This window comes from Quercus suber, unplaced genomic scaffold, assembly GCF_002906115.3.
Source record: "Quercus suber isolate HL8 unplaced genomic scaffold, Cork oak 2.0 scaffold_189, whole genome shotgun sequence".
Lineage (NCBI taxonomy): Eukaryota > Viridiplantae > Streptophyta > Magnoliopsida > Fagales > Fagaceae > Quercus > Quercus suber.
The window spans coordinates 602,286-618,906 of record NW_027069647.1 but is presented as its reverse complement, the minus strand read 5'-3'; positions in this window follow the sequence as shown (position 1 = coordinate 618,906).

Below are 16,621 nucleotides of genomic sequence, written 5' to 3'. Positions count from 1 at the left end.
ATATACTCTCTAAAGTATACTCTCCCCCTTTTTGTTAGGAATAGACAAAGGGTTAAAAAGAAACGAAGGCAAGAGATAAAGGTATGAACAATAATAATAATGCATGAGGGGTGCGAAATGAATGAAAAAATGAAGCTCAAATCTAAGACAAGACAAAATGCTATAAAGCATAAAGTAAACATGATATGCTAGGATGAAGAAACAAGGTATAGACCAATGCATGACAAAGGTAGCAAATGTGTGTGCAAGAGGTGGTTATGTGCAATGTATGACCAATGCATGAAAAATGCACATGTGAGGTAAGGTGTGTTAATTACACAACCAATGAACCAAACATATTCCTAATAAGGAAACATGAGAAACTCCAAGGTTTGGTACTCATCGGAGTCCAAACAAGTGAGAAAGTGCCTAAGAGGCATTTTATTAAACACTTAACGTGCACACTATGAACAACAATGTAAAACAATGCATGAACATCATGAAATCCACCCTTAATACATGCTCTTTTTGCCACATAGGGCCAACATCCAAAGCAAAACATCAAAATAAATCAATCCCATTCAAAAAATTGACAAAAATTAAGCTTCTCCAACCCCTTTGATGAAAATCTCAACCAATAGTACAAAACTCTCCAAAACTTAATATAAGGATCCAAATCAATGAAAAGAGTTTAAAATAACCTTAAAGATGTTAATAGAATGAAAAACCATTCAAATTGATTGGATTTTGATGTAAAAATATTGAAAGAGGGGTTCAAAAGAGGATGGGAGAAGTTAAAAACAAGTTTCCCACTAAAAACCCTTGAAATAGTTGTTTATGGGCATTTCGCAATTGGGCGAGTCACGAGTGAGTTGCCAAAACCTTCTGTGTGAACTCGCGACTAGGCTTGTGACTGGGCAAGTAGCCAAAACGAGTCGCTAAAACTCTGACACTAGTTTTTCAACACAGAACATGTTTAGACAATGAAAAACAAAGTAAGCACTAAACATGAACACAAAGAGTGATAAAAATCACTTCCAAAAATAGATAAAATGATCAAATTTTTTTTTGGATTGATCCATATATAGTTAAGCACACACATATCACATTTAAACAAGTACAATCGAACAAATGAATAATGCATTTATTGAACATTAAGCATGTGTGTTGTGTATGTATATCAAATGTGGAATAGTCCTTAGTTTAAAGTGAAGTTTTAATGATTAATTCAATCAAGTTATACACAACTAGTACTAAGACAAGTGGTATCTCAATTATAGAAATGAACATATATGACATTCCATAAGAAAATGATTATATATCTTTGAAACTTTTCATTTGGCTTCTTTACAATTCATAACATTTGATTATTCTTGATCTTTACATCTCATTTTAAGATTGATGCCTAAAAATTTTTATATTTCAATTTGATGAACAACCCTTTGGCTTTTTGGGCACTATACATTTTTATAAAAGTCGCTTTCCCTTTTTCCTAGTGAAATACTAGTATATGCGACGGTTTTTGCAAGTCATTATCTTTTTTTATTTTGAGATTTACATTTGTTGAGCTCTTTAAGCAAAAAAATAAAGGAGTGGGAAGAGATATAGGCACAAGTCTACGCATGTATCAAAACCAATATGACTATTGACTAATCATTTATGACAAGCTTGAAGATCGATTTACAACAATCACATAAAGATGTCAAGATTTTTCCCATAAAGATAAAAAGTGCATAAAGAACAAGTTAAGCTTGTAAATGCATAAAGTCATTTGTACGAAGGTACAAGGAAAAACTCACATGTGATATGTGCTCAAACATATACGATCAAATTTTTTGAATTTTTCACTTTTTATGTGGTTTTGGATTTTTACTCACACAAAATTAAAACAAAAAGGTAAGATCAAAACAAAAACAATGCATACAAATAAATGCAAGAAGTACAAATGCATGAAGATATGACATCTAATACATGAAGGATCCTACAAAGATCGAAAGAATAAGATCAATGACCAAAAGAGCAAACGCTCAACTATAGGAACCCTTCCTCATCCAAACAGAACGATTGTTTGGAATGAGTGTCTCAAAAGAAGTGAGACGAGGGTTGGAAGAATGAGAACCGGAGATGTACATAGTCAAGGAGTTAAGAGCATTAAACACTTTCTTCAACAACATGCTATTTTCACTCAAATCTGGTTTACCCTTTTTAGCACAACTTCCAAGAAGCTCAAGTTTCTCTTTTCTTTTGATTCTTTTAAGAGCATGAAGCTTAGAGCAATGAGTTCTTAGATAACCAAAAGCACCACAATGGTGACACATAATGTGTTTAGGTTTACTAGGCTTTTTGGGCAGGGATTTAGCAACATAGTTTTGTTCTCTTTTCAACTTATAACATTGAGGTCTTATATGACTAATCACACCACAATAGTGGCAAGTTGGAACAAACTTAGATCCATCCAAAATCTTAGGTTGAGATCTAAATGAAGGCTTTCACTTAAGAGCCTTTCTCTCCACCTTTTGGTTTCTTTTATGAGGAGTAATGTACATCGATTTGTCCTTTGAGGTAGAACACACAATAGACATAAAATTCGGTACCACAACATGATTACAACAAATATTTTTATCATTTTTATCAATAGGTTCAGCAATCAAACACTTGGCATGCATCTTTAGAGATTCATTTTCACATTTTAGTTCATCAACAAGTTTGTTAGACAAAACAAGTTTAGCATCTAAGTCCATACTCAAACATTTAAACTCTTTCAGCTTTTCAAGAAAATTTTGAGCAAGTTTCTTATATTTCTCAACTAATTTGTTGGATTCATTGAGCTTAGAAATCAAATTATCATTGTCACAAAATAACTTGCTCAAATTCTTTTAAAACTTCTTAGCATTTTTCTTTAAGGGTTTGATGTTAGGATTATCAACAATATCCAAAGATTCATGTAACATGGCATTACAATCATGAGAATTATCACTCATAGAAGCATTTTCACAAACACGTGGCATGTTACATTTATCATCAACCAAATCATACAAAGAGGCATACAAAGCACAATCCATGGCAAATAAATACAAGGGGTTAAGGATCACACTTAGGTATTTAAACCACAACAAGTGTATCCGCTTTGATACCAATTGAAAGTTCAATATGTATATAAAACACACTTGAATGTTTAGACCTCAAATTACAAAATATCAATTCAAGTTTATAATCAAACAATAAATGTGCAGAACATGGAAATAAGTTAAAACAGAATTGATAAGCAATTTAAACCAAATAAAATCACATCCACATCAGAAATTAAATGGCAAAAATTAAGGGAAGAGAGATGCAAACATAAGGACAATACACGATGTGTTATCGAAGAGTAAACTGAAACTTTCGGCGTAAAACCTCTCCGCCGTCCTTCAAGCGGTCAATAATCTACTAGAAAATGTAGTTGGGATACATGAATAGCAATAGACCCACTAAGCCTAATCTACCCAGTGTACCTAAGCCCTCCAAGCTTCTTACTCCAACAAGGTTACGCCGAACTTTTGTCTTTTTTAGCTTACCGGATTTCGCTATAGCCCATAGTATTAGCCGATAACCATTGGTCCCTTCTTAACTGCTTCCCAAAACACCAAATAGTCTTCTCATAGATATGGGTATGATGAGAAAATGATTTGGGTAAGAACCTCTCAAGGATGTAACAATGGAGATGATGAGAGTAGAGGAATTTGAAGAGTTCTATGTGAAGATTGTGGATGAATCAATCTTGTTTTTCTCTAAGGTTTCTCTCTCAAAATTTTCTCTAGAAGCTTTCTACATTTCATGGGTTTAAGGGGTATTTATACTTAGGTGAGAAGAGAATGCGAAGAGTTAGTTTTTCCCAAACAGGGTGGTCTAATGGCTTGGCCTCGCGACTTGACTGAGTCGCAAGTTCAAGCCGCAAGATAACAGAATGGCTAAGCTGGACTTTTTGTCCTGTAGTGCTCCAGTTGGCACGACTGTTCATCTTCTCACACGCTTCACTTGTGAGCTGCATTTGGCGACTCGCCAGTCGCGAGTTACCTGTGAGTCCCAGCTGCGAGTCTCTGCATTCTTGCACAATCTCGAGCATTTCTTCACACTCTCTCACTCACTGCCCTTACATGATTCCCACCTAAATACAGGGTTACTAATTGCTAAAATACAAGCAAATTTGGCACGGAATAAAGTCGATACAATAGTTGATTAAATTCAACTTTACATGAAACAAAGGTAAAATCTATTCTAGGATGAAATGTTAAAATGACAGGCAATCTATCCTAGAATGATATGTAAAAATGAGATGACATGCAATCTATCCTAGGATGGCTTGTACAATCTAATGGAGCTCGAAAAAGAGTACCACAGATAATGAATAGGATCCATCCAAAAACATCATGGTCATCATTCATGAAACTCAGAGACATGGATGACCAAATAACACTTAGCCAATTTCGAAGGATTTTTCTACAAACACCTAGCAATCGGACCACAATTTATCATTCTAAAACGTGGGGGGGGGGGGATTCCTTGAAATCTGCTACATTTTCTCCACTAACCATACACATCTCCCATGATGGTAATAGATCTAAACAAGTAGACCCACTAAAAACTCTCTAGAAAAAGGATATGGTTTCATCAGCCCAAGGTGCGTTTTACTATTCACAAATTCACTATCCTTGTGTTTTAGAGAGAAAATTGACTTAATCGTCAGAGGGTCCTTGGCTGATTCACCTCGGTCACCCTTGACAATCTTTTTTCTTTCTCTTCAGGTCACTAAATCGACATAGCAGCTTGGAGCATTTAGCCTACTAATTCTCGTGCATCATCAGTTGGCGCCGTTTGTGGAAAAGTAAGCAAAGTTTCTAAGTGTTAACCACTTTGCTTTCTAAGACAAAAAGGCTGCATGATTTGGACTAGGTCGATGGCCACAAGTTCAAAACACCAGGAGAGTGAAAATGCTTTCAGTCATCCAAATTATGCACCAAAATCACCATCAGCGTCCGTCCAACAACAGCTGTAGTCCATGGCAGCTGCAATGGTGGACTTGACACAAAAAAACCAAAAGTTAACTAGAGAAGTTAATAGACAATGTCGACAGCGACGTGTCAAGGAACACGGGCAAAATTCAGAGAATGAAAGGGAGGAGAACAATGTTGAAGGAGGGGATCAGTCGAAAGGTACCATCACTCGGAGGCTGCCACACTTGGAGAGAGAAATAGACCAGATGAAGAAAGCCATAAAGGAGATGGAGGACTCTATGAGGAGAGCAAACCATATGGATGATCTCATCCATAGAACTGACTCTCTCTTCACTGTGTCCATCACGAGTCATCCTCTACCCTCCAAGTTCAAAATGCTTACCTTAGACTCATATGATGGAATGCGAGATCCTTGTGATCACATTACCACGTTCAAGACGACCATGCATCTCCAAGGCATTGCAGATGTCATGTGCAGAGCTTTCCCTACCACGTTGAAAAGCTTGGCTAAGGTGTGGTTTGGAAAGCTACCACCAAACACCATAACTTTGTTCCAAGAGTTAAGTAAGTTGTTTGTCAACAACTTCGTCAGAGGCCAAAGGCATAAGCATTCCTCGTCCAGCTTATTGAACATAGAGTAAGGAGAAAACAAGAGTCTTCAGACTTTCATCAGTTGTTTTATCAAGGAAGCCTTGTTGGTAGATGAGATGGACGACAAAATCCTTTTAGCAGCCTTCTGCAATGGAGTTACTTTGAATTTGTTTGTCCACAAGTTGTATGACCAAGAGCCACAGATGATGGCCGAGCTAATACACTTAGCCTAAAGTTTCATGAATGCTGATGATGCGATTATTGTCAAGAAAAAGAAGAAGGCTGAACGAGTGGAAGTTGGTTACATACACCATCTAGAGCAAGGTCCTCGTCCAAAGAAGACCAAGACGGGAGAAAAAAGAGATCAAGACAACAGGATGGTAGGATCTTCCTCAGGACGATATTCTAACTACACTCCCTTGAATGCCCCACTTGACCAAGTGTTGATGCAAATTAAGGACGACCTATCCTTGAAATGGCCAAAGAAGATAAAAGGAGATAGCAAATGGAACAAAAGCAAGTACTATCGTTTCCATCGAATCACGGGCATGACATGGACGAGTGTTACGACTTGAAATAGCAAATTGAAGTTCTCATTAAACAGGAAAAGTAGAAGAATTTCCTTGGACGAGACCACATGGACGAAAGGCAACCATTGAAAGGAAAAGAGGAAGAACTAGTGCATCAGCCACTTGGAGAAATAAGGGTTATTGTGGGAGGAATGTCAACCGGGAGTTCGTCCAAAGTCAAGAAGACTTACTTATGGGTAGTTCAGAATGTTTAACTCACTGGCCACCCACCAAGGACATCTAGAGTAGACGAGCTAGCTATTACTTTCACAGACGAAGATGCGAGGAGACTGCATCATCCTCATGATGATGCAATTGTTATCACTTTAACGATTGCAAATTACACAACAAAAAGAGTGTTAGTAGATAATAAGAGTTTATCGAATATCCTTTACTATCCGATCTTTTAACGAATGAGGATTAGTAAGGAATTACTTCGTCCAGTGAATGTACCTTTGACTGGGTTTGGGGGAATGAAGGTTTTACTAGTAGGCATTATCTCCTTACTAGCTGTAGTTGGTTCTTACTCACGATAAATCAATTAGGAAGTAAACTTCCTTGTTAGGGATTGTTCGTCCAGTTAGGGCTGTAAACGAGCCAAACTCAAGCGAGTAGTGCCTGTTTGAGCTTGGCTCGTCAGTAAAAATCAAATGCTCAAACTTGGCTTGAGCTCGAGACAAGCCTAAATATAATGTTTGAACTTGAGCTTGTTGGAAAACCCAAAAACTTGAGCTTTGCTTGGCTTGGCTTGATAAATTAATCAAGCCAAGCTTGAGCTTAACATCAGGCTCAAACTCAAGCTTAAGTTAAGCTCTTTTGCTTGGGATCTAACAAAATTGCATTATCAAGTGCTCAAATCTACTCAAATCTCCAACAATCAAGTAAACAGAAAATAATATACTCATTTGTTCATGCTTCTAATTCCACCTGTGATTAGCAATTGCTCAAATTAAAACTTTACATAAATTAAATCTATCCATTCATGCTTCCTTGTCTCTAGTTTCAATATTTGTTCAAAATACAATTCTTATATCCACATTTGTCATCTATGCAACTATAATTTTCAAACAAAAATAAAAAGACCCTCTTGACATGACATTTCAAAAGTATCCATATCATCATATGCTAAGTTATCATATGCTAAACACCATGCCATTAACAAAAAGAATATTTAGTTTTTTTAAAAAACAAAAGTCCATCTATTATTCACAAATCTAGGTCTTTATGCACCAGATCAGAAAACTAAATTAGAATATATTCCACTGAAAGGTCTTTAATATGCACCAGATTAGAAAACCAACAACCTACATACAAAACAACCAAAAATAATAAAAAGACATTAGAAATTATAGGGGAAGATGATAATTATAGTCAATATTCAGTAAATTAAGAGAAAATCAACTTTACATTATTATAGTTGTATTATCAATATGCACCATATCAACATAACATGCCCTTTGCAAATATAAGAAAATCATAGATATAAAATACCATTATCAAATAACAAAGCACATACCAATTACACCCTCTTGCAAAAAAAAAAAAAAAAAAACTAACTAACATCCACAACAAAAAAATCCTTCAACTCATTATCCTTCCAACTACATGTAAAAGCAAATATAAGCTTTCAAGAATGTTATTAAAAAAAAAAAAAAAAGAACTATAAAAAACATTTAATGAAAAAAAAAAAACAAAGACACACACGCATACTAAACAATACACTTAAGATAACATCATTTTGGAAAAGGTATGACTATTTTTGTTATACTAGTAGACCCCATTTCAACCTACAAAAAAAAAAAAATTAGAAGCTTTAGATTCCAAGTCTTTGTTACAATAGACAAAAATTAAAATAAATTTAAGTTGTTTTTCGAAAAAGAATTAATAAATGTGATGAACACTTACTTTTGATTGTTTCTTAGCTTTCTAAAGATATCGAACCCAATCACCAACACAAAGTAAAGCTTGTATAATTTTTGTTGATAAAGAAGCTCGATATACATCAATTACTCTACCTCCTGTAGTGAATGCAGATTCTAAAGGTATTGTGGTGATGGGGATGGAAAGTATGTCAGATGCCATTTTTGAGAGAATACGAAATTTTAGGTTGTTAGCCTTCCACCATTCCAAAGCATCAAAGTCTAAGTCTGAATCATCCGAGCATAAAAAGACACCTTCTTCCAAGAACACATCCAAATTTGATTTTGCTGGTTGTATGTTATCAGCATTTCTAACAAACTAATCAAACTCCATTCTACCTCTAGTTTTAAACTTTGAATTATTGCCACCAACACTACTACTACCTTTAGTGGATTTAGATGCACTTTGTCCAGCATTTCTTGAAGTATAGTCCACAACATATTCATTATAAAGTTCATATAAGGAATCATGAACACGATCAATGTTTGTAGCTACTTCAAACCCTTGATAGATCTTTGGAAATGAAAAGTTTATGAAAGTCATATTGAACCAAGGATCTAACACAGTAGCTATGGCCATTACAAAATTGCATTCACCCCAATATTTGTCAAATTTTAACTTTATCTTACATGTCATAGCACTAATGTAATCATTTTTATCAAGTGACTTCTCATTTAGAACTTCTTTTATCTTCCAAACCTCAGGAAGGAATATATTTGCATTTGGATATTCACTTCCTAATATGATATTTGTGACTTCTTCAAAAACTGATAAAAAATTGCACACGTGTTCTGTCCTATCCCAATCTTCATAACTAAGCAGCCAATTATACCTTACATCTCTATCTTTGTACCTAGGGAACACCTCTCTAAACTCTAAGGTTGCAAGCAACATTGCATATGCATTCCAACGTGTGGGACAATCTAAGATCAACTTTTTGGACGGTAATTGCAATTGCTTTGCAATCTCACCAAACTTTATAAGACAAGCTTCTGATGCAATTAGATACTTCACACTTTCATGGACATTTTCAATCACCATTTTAATCTCACTCAACCCATCTTGTACCAACAAATTAATGATATGTGCACAGCAACGTACATGAAAGATCTTGCCACCCAACATGAGCTTCCTTTTGATAGCATCTTTCAAAATTCTTACAGCTGCATCATTGTTGTTAGCATTGTCCAAAGTTATTGTACACACTTTGTTTTCAAGCCCCAATCAAGCAAAGACTTAAAGATAGCATCAAAAATTACTACTCCAGAATGTGGAGGTGGTACATCACAAAAATTTATAATTCGCTTTTGTAATTTCCAACTAGAGTCAATAAAATGACGAATGAGACACATATACCCAATTTTTTGTCCAGATTTCCAAAAATCTGTAGTAAGGCTAACTTTATTGACATTACCAAACATAGTCTTTAATTTTTTTCTTCTCTAACTCAAAAGTAGAAATGCAATCATTCCTTGTAGTATTGCATGAAATTTTCTGGTAATATGGAGTAGCCGTTTTCATAAAAACATTAAAACCTCATGCTCCATCATATTAAAAGGGTATTCATGCACAAAGATCATATGTGAAGCCTTTTCCCTGACCTTGGCACGGTCATACTTAAAGTTTGCTATTGCCATCTCACTTTCCACCCTACCTTCATTTACAACTAACTGTTTTTGCTTCTTATCAGCTAGTTTACGACTTAGACAACCTTTCAAATGCCTATGGTATTGTGTTGTTGCACTATTATTACTGTAGGCAAGTCTTTTAAGGTAGTGACTATATTGAACCTTTTTTGTTCCATCAGAAAGAATAATTTCAATAAAGTCATTCCCAATCACAGAAGTGCTTTTCCTTTTCTTTTGTTCAAATGGATTTTCTTCAAGTTTGACATCATTTTTTTTATTATATAGATTCTTCATTCTCATCAATATTAATTATTGCATCTAGATTTTCAGTAGTAGGAGCATCCATTGTTGACTCTCCACTTCACTAATCTAAATAAATTAACATTCCAAAACATATATGAATAAACATGAAATCAAATTTGATATCCAAAAACATAGAGCACATAGCACAAAACAAAGCTTAGTACAAAGAAACTATAACATTTTTAGTAACTAACCACAGAAGACCCTGCACCTCAGGAAAAGAAAAGCACAGACCCATTCCAAACTACATACTAGACTCCACAACCACAATCCACTAATTACAAAGTTAAGTTATTATCAAACGAATTCAACCAACAAGATTTTTCTAAGTTATATAGAAATTTCATAAACAACCATAACTTGGAAATCAAAACGATTTTGCAATATCAAACAAACTACAGTGCAAACAACTATAAAAATACATAGAAAATTTTCATGTTAAAGAAAATTTACCTATGGTGAGAGAAGGCTATGAATGTCTTGGAGAATGAAGGTAGAGAGCGAAGATAGTAGTGATACCAAATACTACACCGAATCTAGAGCTGTTGTCAGGCCTCTTTGTACACCCACTAGAACCCTTAAATTATATGGTGATTTGGTAAACACCGAACTTTAAATCCTCTTTGCTAGCATCAACTTTGAAAATTTGGAAAAAAGAAAGAAACTTTTGATAAAAGAGAGAAATATTGAAGCTTCTCAAAGAAGCTTTAGTCTTTCCAAGAGAGCTTAAAAGTTTTAGGCTACAGATTGCATAGGATAGACATGGACTCATTGAGTGACAACCGAGAATTTCAGTTTGAATAAAACTGAACTGGGTTTTTTTTATATTCAATGATAGAACTCAATTGTGAAGTTTTGGTAGAAAGAAGAAACTAAATTGTATTAAGATATAATGTATTCAGATGGAAAGCATACTTAGTAAATGACTAGTAAACTATAACACACGAAAATAATAAGAAAAGACAACAGAGGGACACCTAAGATAGTGAAGTCCAGCTGTTATGCATGAAGTACTACTGTACTAGAGAACTCTAGAAGTGGAAATTGAAAAGTCTAGAAAATACATGAATTACTAAAAATGAAGTCTCCAATCTTTTTTTTTGGCTAAAAATGTTTAAAAAAAAAAGGAAAGAAGGGTATTGAAAAGTGGTCTCATGTGGGAAATTTTATTATTAAAATATGTGTAATGTAAAAATATATAGTTTATTTAGCAAATATATATCAAGCCTTTTATCAAGCTATACACGAGCTTAAACTTGGCTTGTGTTGTATCAAGCCCGATTGTTCACGAACAATTTTTTTTGCTTAGGCTCGACTTGTTTATCAAACAAGCCGAAAACTAAGGTTCAAGCTTGGCTTATTTATAAACAAACAAACATGAACGAGCTTTTTATTGAGCCAAGCCTGAGTTCTTCACGATCGGTTAGGATTGTTTACTACCCTAATTGTCCACATATAATGCCATCATAAGATGACTAATTTTGAATAGTTGGAGGGTTGCAACGTCTACTTATCACTTGTCCATTAAATTCCCAATGGAATATGGCCTTGGAGAAGTACAAGGAGACTAGCTGGTGTCTAAAGAATGTTACTTAGCTATGTTAGCAATGGACGAGCAGATGTAGAAAATGAACATTGAAGAAAGAAGAACATTTGCTGAGCCGATTGAAGTATTGGAAGATGTCCCTCTGGATGAGTCTAACTCGGAGAAGTTCACTAGAATCAGAACAAGCATGGAAGAGAAGACGAAGTAAGATCTCATCCAATTCCTTAAGAAGAACACAAATGTTTTTGCTTAGAGCCACGAAGACATGTCTGGGATTGAACCAAGTGTGATTACTCATTATCTAAATGTGTCCCCGTCCTATAAGCCCATCCATAAAAAAAAGAGTGTTCACCCCAGAACGAGATACTGCTATCAAAGAAGAAGTCCAAAAGTTGGTAATGGTAGAGTTCATTTGCGAAATCTACTATCCTGATTGGCTAGCTAATGTAGTGATGGTCAAAAAAGCTAAAGGCAAATGGAGGATATGCGTGGACTTTATAGAACTAAACAAGGCATGCCTCAAGGATAGCTATTCCCTTCCACGCATTGACCAACTGGTAGACTCAACAGTTGGGCACCAATTACTGAGCTTCATGGACGCATTCTTGGGGAAAAATTAGATCAAGATGGACGAGGTAAACTAGGAGAAAACATCCTTCATCACAAGCTAAGTTTTTTGCTACAAAGTAATGTCTTTTGGTTTGAAAAATGCAGGGGCCACTTATTAGAGGTTAGTCAACCATATATTGCGTCCATAAATTGGACGAAATGTTGAAGTGTACTTAGACAATATGCTAGTCAAAAGCACAAAGGAGACACAACATTTGGACGACCTGCAGGAGACTTTTGACACGCTTAGATGATAAAACTAAACTTGAGCAAATATGCCTTCAGAGTTTCATTAGGAAAGTTCCTTACTTTTATGGTTTCACAGAGGGGAATTGAAGCAAATCCTGATAAAATCCAAGCAATACAAAGCATGGTGCTGCCAAAGAATGTCAAAGAAGTACAAAGTCTTACTAGACGAGTAGCGGCCCTCAACAGGTTCGTTTCAATAGCAACTGACAAGTGTTTACCATTTTTCAGAGTGTTAAAGAAAGCGTTTGAATGGACAGATGAGTGTCAATGGGCATTTGAAGACCTTAAGACTTATCTCACTTCAACTTCTTTGTTGAGCCTGTCCAAACCAGGTGAAGAGTTGTATCTGTACGTAGCGGTGTCCTCTCACGCAGTGAGCTTAGTCTTAATTAGGGAAGAGGGAAAGGTGCAGAAACCCATCTACTACACCAGCAAGGCATTAAAAGGAGCTAAAGGACGGTACGCGCCAATAGAAAAGTTAGTTTTCTTGTTAGTAACAGTAGTAAGAAAGCTCAAGCATTATTTCCAAGCTCATGTCATTAACGTCCTAACAAACTATCCACTCAAGAAGGATATGAATAAGCTAGAAGTAGCTAGACGACTGATTCAATGGGCAGTGGAACTTAGTGAGTTTGACGTAAGATACCACCCTAAAGAAGTAATAAAAGCCCAAGCACTTGTAGACTTTATCACAGAATTCATTCCAACCCATGACCAATTGAATGAAAGAGAAGGGAAAAACAATGGATCGTCCATGTGGATGGTTCGTCTACTCAGTATGCAGGAGGAGTCAGTGTAATCTTACAATCACCCGAAGGAGATTGTCTAGAGTATGCGATACAGTTCTAGACAACCAACAACAAAACTGAGTATAAAGCCCTCCTCTAGGGTCTGGAGTTGGCTAAGTCACTAAGAGCAGAGTCAATTCTTGTCCAGGGAGACTCGTAGTTGATTATAGGCTAGGTGAATAGAATATGTGAAGCCAAGAAGGAACGAATGAAGAGGTATTTGAGCAAAATCAGGAATTGCGTCAAAAGTTTCACATCAGCCAAGTTTCAACATATCCCAAGAGAGGAATACATGAAGCAGATAGCCTAGCCAAAGCCCCTCTGCCGATGGCATTATAAATGAATAGGTTAAGGTCCAGTATATCCCAAGTATTGATGTCCCTAAAGTACAGCAGATAGATGAACAAGCCAATTGGACTACACCGATTATATCTTACCTTAGTGACGGCATACTCCCTGAGGAGAAGGAAAAAGCTCAAAGACTAAAGGTTAGAGTAGCTAAATTTGTCCTTATGGATGAAGTGTTATACAAGAGGGGTTTTCCCCTACTTGGGATGTTTGACCCTAGATGACTCGAACTACATTATGAGGGACATCCATGAAAGAGCATGTGGAAATCATTCAAGAGTAAGGTCCCTTGTCGACAAGATTGTCTATGCGGGATACTACTGGCCGTTTATGCAAGCAGATGCCGAAGCATATGTCAAAGCATGTGACAAGTGTTAGCGCTCCAGCAATGTGCCTAGACGACCATCAGAGTACCTTTCCCTGATGGTGGCCCTTGGCCATTTACCCAGTAGGGACTTCACATCCTTGGTCCCTTTCCCATAAGGATAAAGCAAATGAAGTTCTTGGTGGTGGGAATAAATTTTTTCACTAAATGGGTGGAAGTAGAGCCATTAGTGAAGATCATCGAGCAAAATGTTAGAAACTTCGTCTAGAAGAATATTATCTACCGTTTTGGCATTCCAGAGTGCTTGTCTGAGACAATGGATGTCAGTTCGATAACACACCCTTTAGAGAGTTCTGTGAGCAGTTGGGAACTAGGAATCACTACTCCTCACCCTCCCACCCATAAGCTAAAAAATAGGCAAAAGTTGCAAACCGATTCTTACTGAAGATCATCAAAACTCAACTTAAGAGGACAAAGGGGATATGGTCAGACGAACTACCCAGCGTCCTTTGGGCATATAGGATGACAATAAGGACTCCTAGACGAAGCGCGAAGGGCGAACTGAGACGAGAAGGTCAAGAGAGAAAATATGAGAAAAGTGAAAGGGTAAGAGAGACATTGGCCTATTTATAAGTAACATGGTGGGACATTGAAGCGATGCAAACCAACCAAAAAGTGCCACGTGGCAACTTTTTTGAAAAACGAAATGATATAACGTGCAGAGCGCTAGGATTAAGCCATATGTCGACATCTAGGACATCAAATCCCAAGCCACCCCAAGATGCCATGTGGAACTCACCAACCACTAAAAAATAGCCACGTGTAAAATAATAATAATATCAACAAAATTTTCAACAGTGGCATGGACGACATAAGGACAAGGGGGCAACTGATGGTGGATTAAATTAAGTTCCATTCATCCATGATGGTTGTCCATGATAGTCTTTTTTCTTTTTCTTCAGGTCGCTAAATTGACATTGTAGCTCGGAGCATTCAGCCTGCTAATTCTCGTGCATCATCACAATCTAACTATGATGACTTGCAAATGAAAGGCATGTGAAACATGTATAAGGAATTAAATAAAATGTACAAAATATATACCTTTTGCCTTTACATTAAAATTAAACCACTTAGGCACCAAATTTATTCTCATGCAAAAACAACAAGATAGAACATTAGTTAAAGGGTGAGGGGTTATGTTTGGCTCTAGGGGGGGGGGGGGGCTATGGATGTAATGAATTTAAGCCATGGCCCAAGCATCAACTTTTAAGCACTCAAAATAAATTGCATGAGTTTTGATTTAGAAAAATTCCCAAGAAGTGGTTTAATCAAAATTCTCATGGTTTTTAAGTTTTGAAAAGTAATTAAAGGGTATATGATTGAAATCTCATAGGTTTTGCATTTTGAAAAATTCGTGACTTGATTAAAAATCATATGAGTTTTTATTTTTAATAAATCCACCCTAAAAGGTTTTATAGGTGGAAGCCCAAGTTAAAGACGTACTTTAAAAGAAACATTATTCTTAGAAAAAAGGTCTTTTTGAAAAACACTACTTATATATACATGGGCCAAAATGGGTAAATAGCATTAGTTTGAAAATTATGTAGCAAAATGTTCTTCTTTTGAAACTATTTAGTAAAATTCCCCTATTTTAAAACTCGATTTTAAGAAAACTGAGTTCTATGTAGAACTCAATTTCCTTATACTTGAGTTCTATGTGATTTGTGCCACGGTAGAAGTAGTTGATGTCGCTTTCTTGATTAGAAAAGGCCATGTAGCACTCGAGTTTAGTAAAATCGAGGGTTGTACAATTTTGTTTTTGTAAAAAAAAAAAAAAAAAAAAAAAAAAAAAAAAAAAAAACTTGATTTCTAAATTATCGAGTTTTATACACATTTTTAAAATGAAATTATGGATTATTTTTATTGAATGAGTTACAAATTTGAATGATAATAGATTTTTTATTTTATTTTTGAATAGGCTTTTTGTTAAATAAATTGTTCACTTGTTATTGTTATTTGGTCTAGTATTGTTTTTGTTTGAGTTATTTGGACTAATTTTATTGATATCATTTAAGCATTTAAAAAGAAAAAAAAATTGTTTAAGAGGTTAGGGATTATGTTTGACAGGCCAAAATTAATTTTGGAGTAATGCTATGTCCATAAAATTTTTATAATAAATCTTATGCAAAAAGTTATTGATGATGTATGAAATTCAGTAGGTTGAATGCTCCGGGTTTCAATAGTTGTAAAATGACCTTAAAAGAAAGAAAGAGATTATCGAAGGTGACTGAGGTGAACCGGCCAAGGACTCTTTGACTGCTAAGTCAGTTTTCTCTCTAGGACTCATGTTTAATGAATGGATGAGTAGTAGAACCTACATTTGGTTGGTGAGATTGGTCCTTTTTATAGAGCGTTTGGAGTGGGTCTACTTGTTATGTGTCACTAACATCGTGGGAGATGTGTGGATTTAGTGGGGAGAGTGGAGCGAATTTCGGGAAATTCACCCCACGTCTCGGAAATTTTACTAAGTGTTTGTTGATCGTCCACACCTTCTAGTCGCGTGGACGACTTATATCTCTATGAATGATTGATGTCTATTTGGATGACTGGTGGAGATGCGAGATATCTATTTGGACTTGGTTTGTAGAAAACACCTTGGAGTTTATTAAGTGTTCATTGGTCGTCTATAGTCTCTCGACGCATAGACGATCTATCTTTCTTAGATGACCTTTCTCCTTGGTGTTAGCGTTTTTCTCTCTTCCTTCTAGCCCA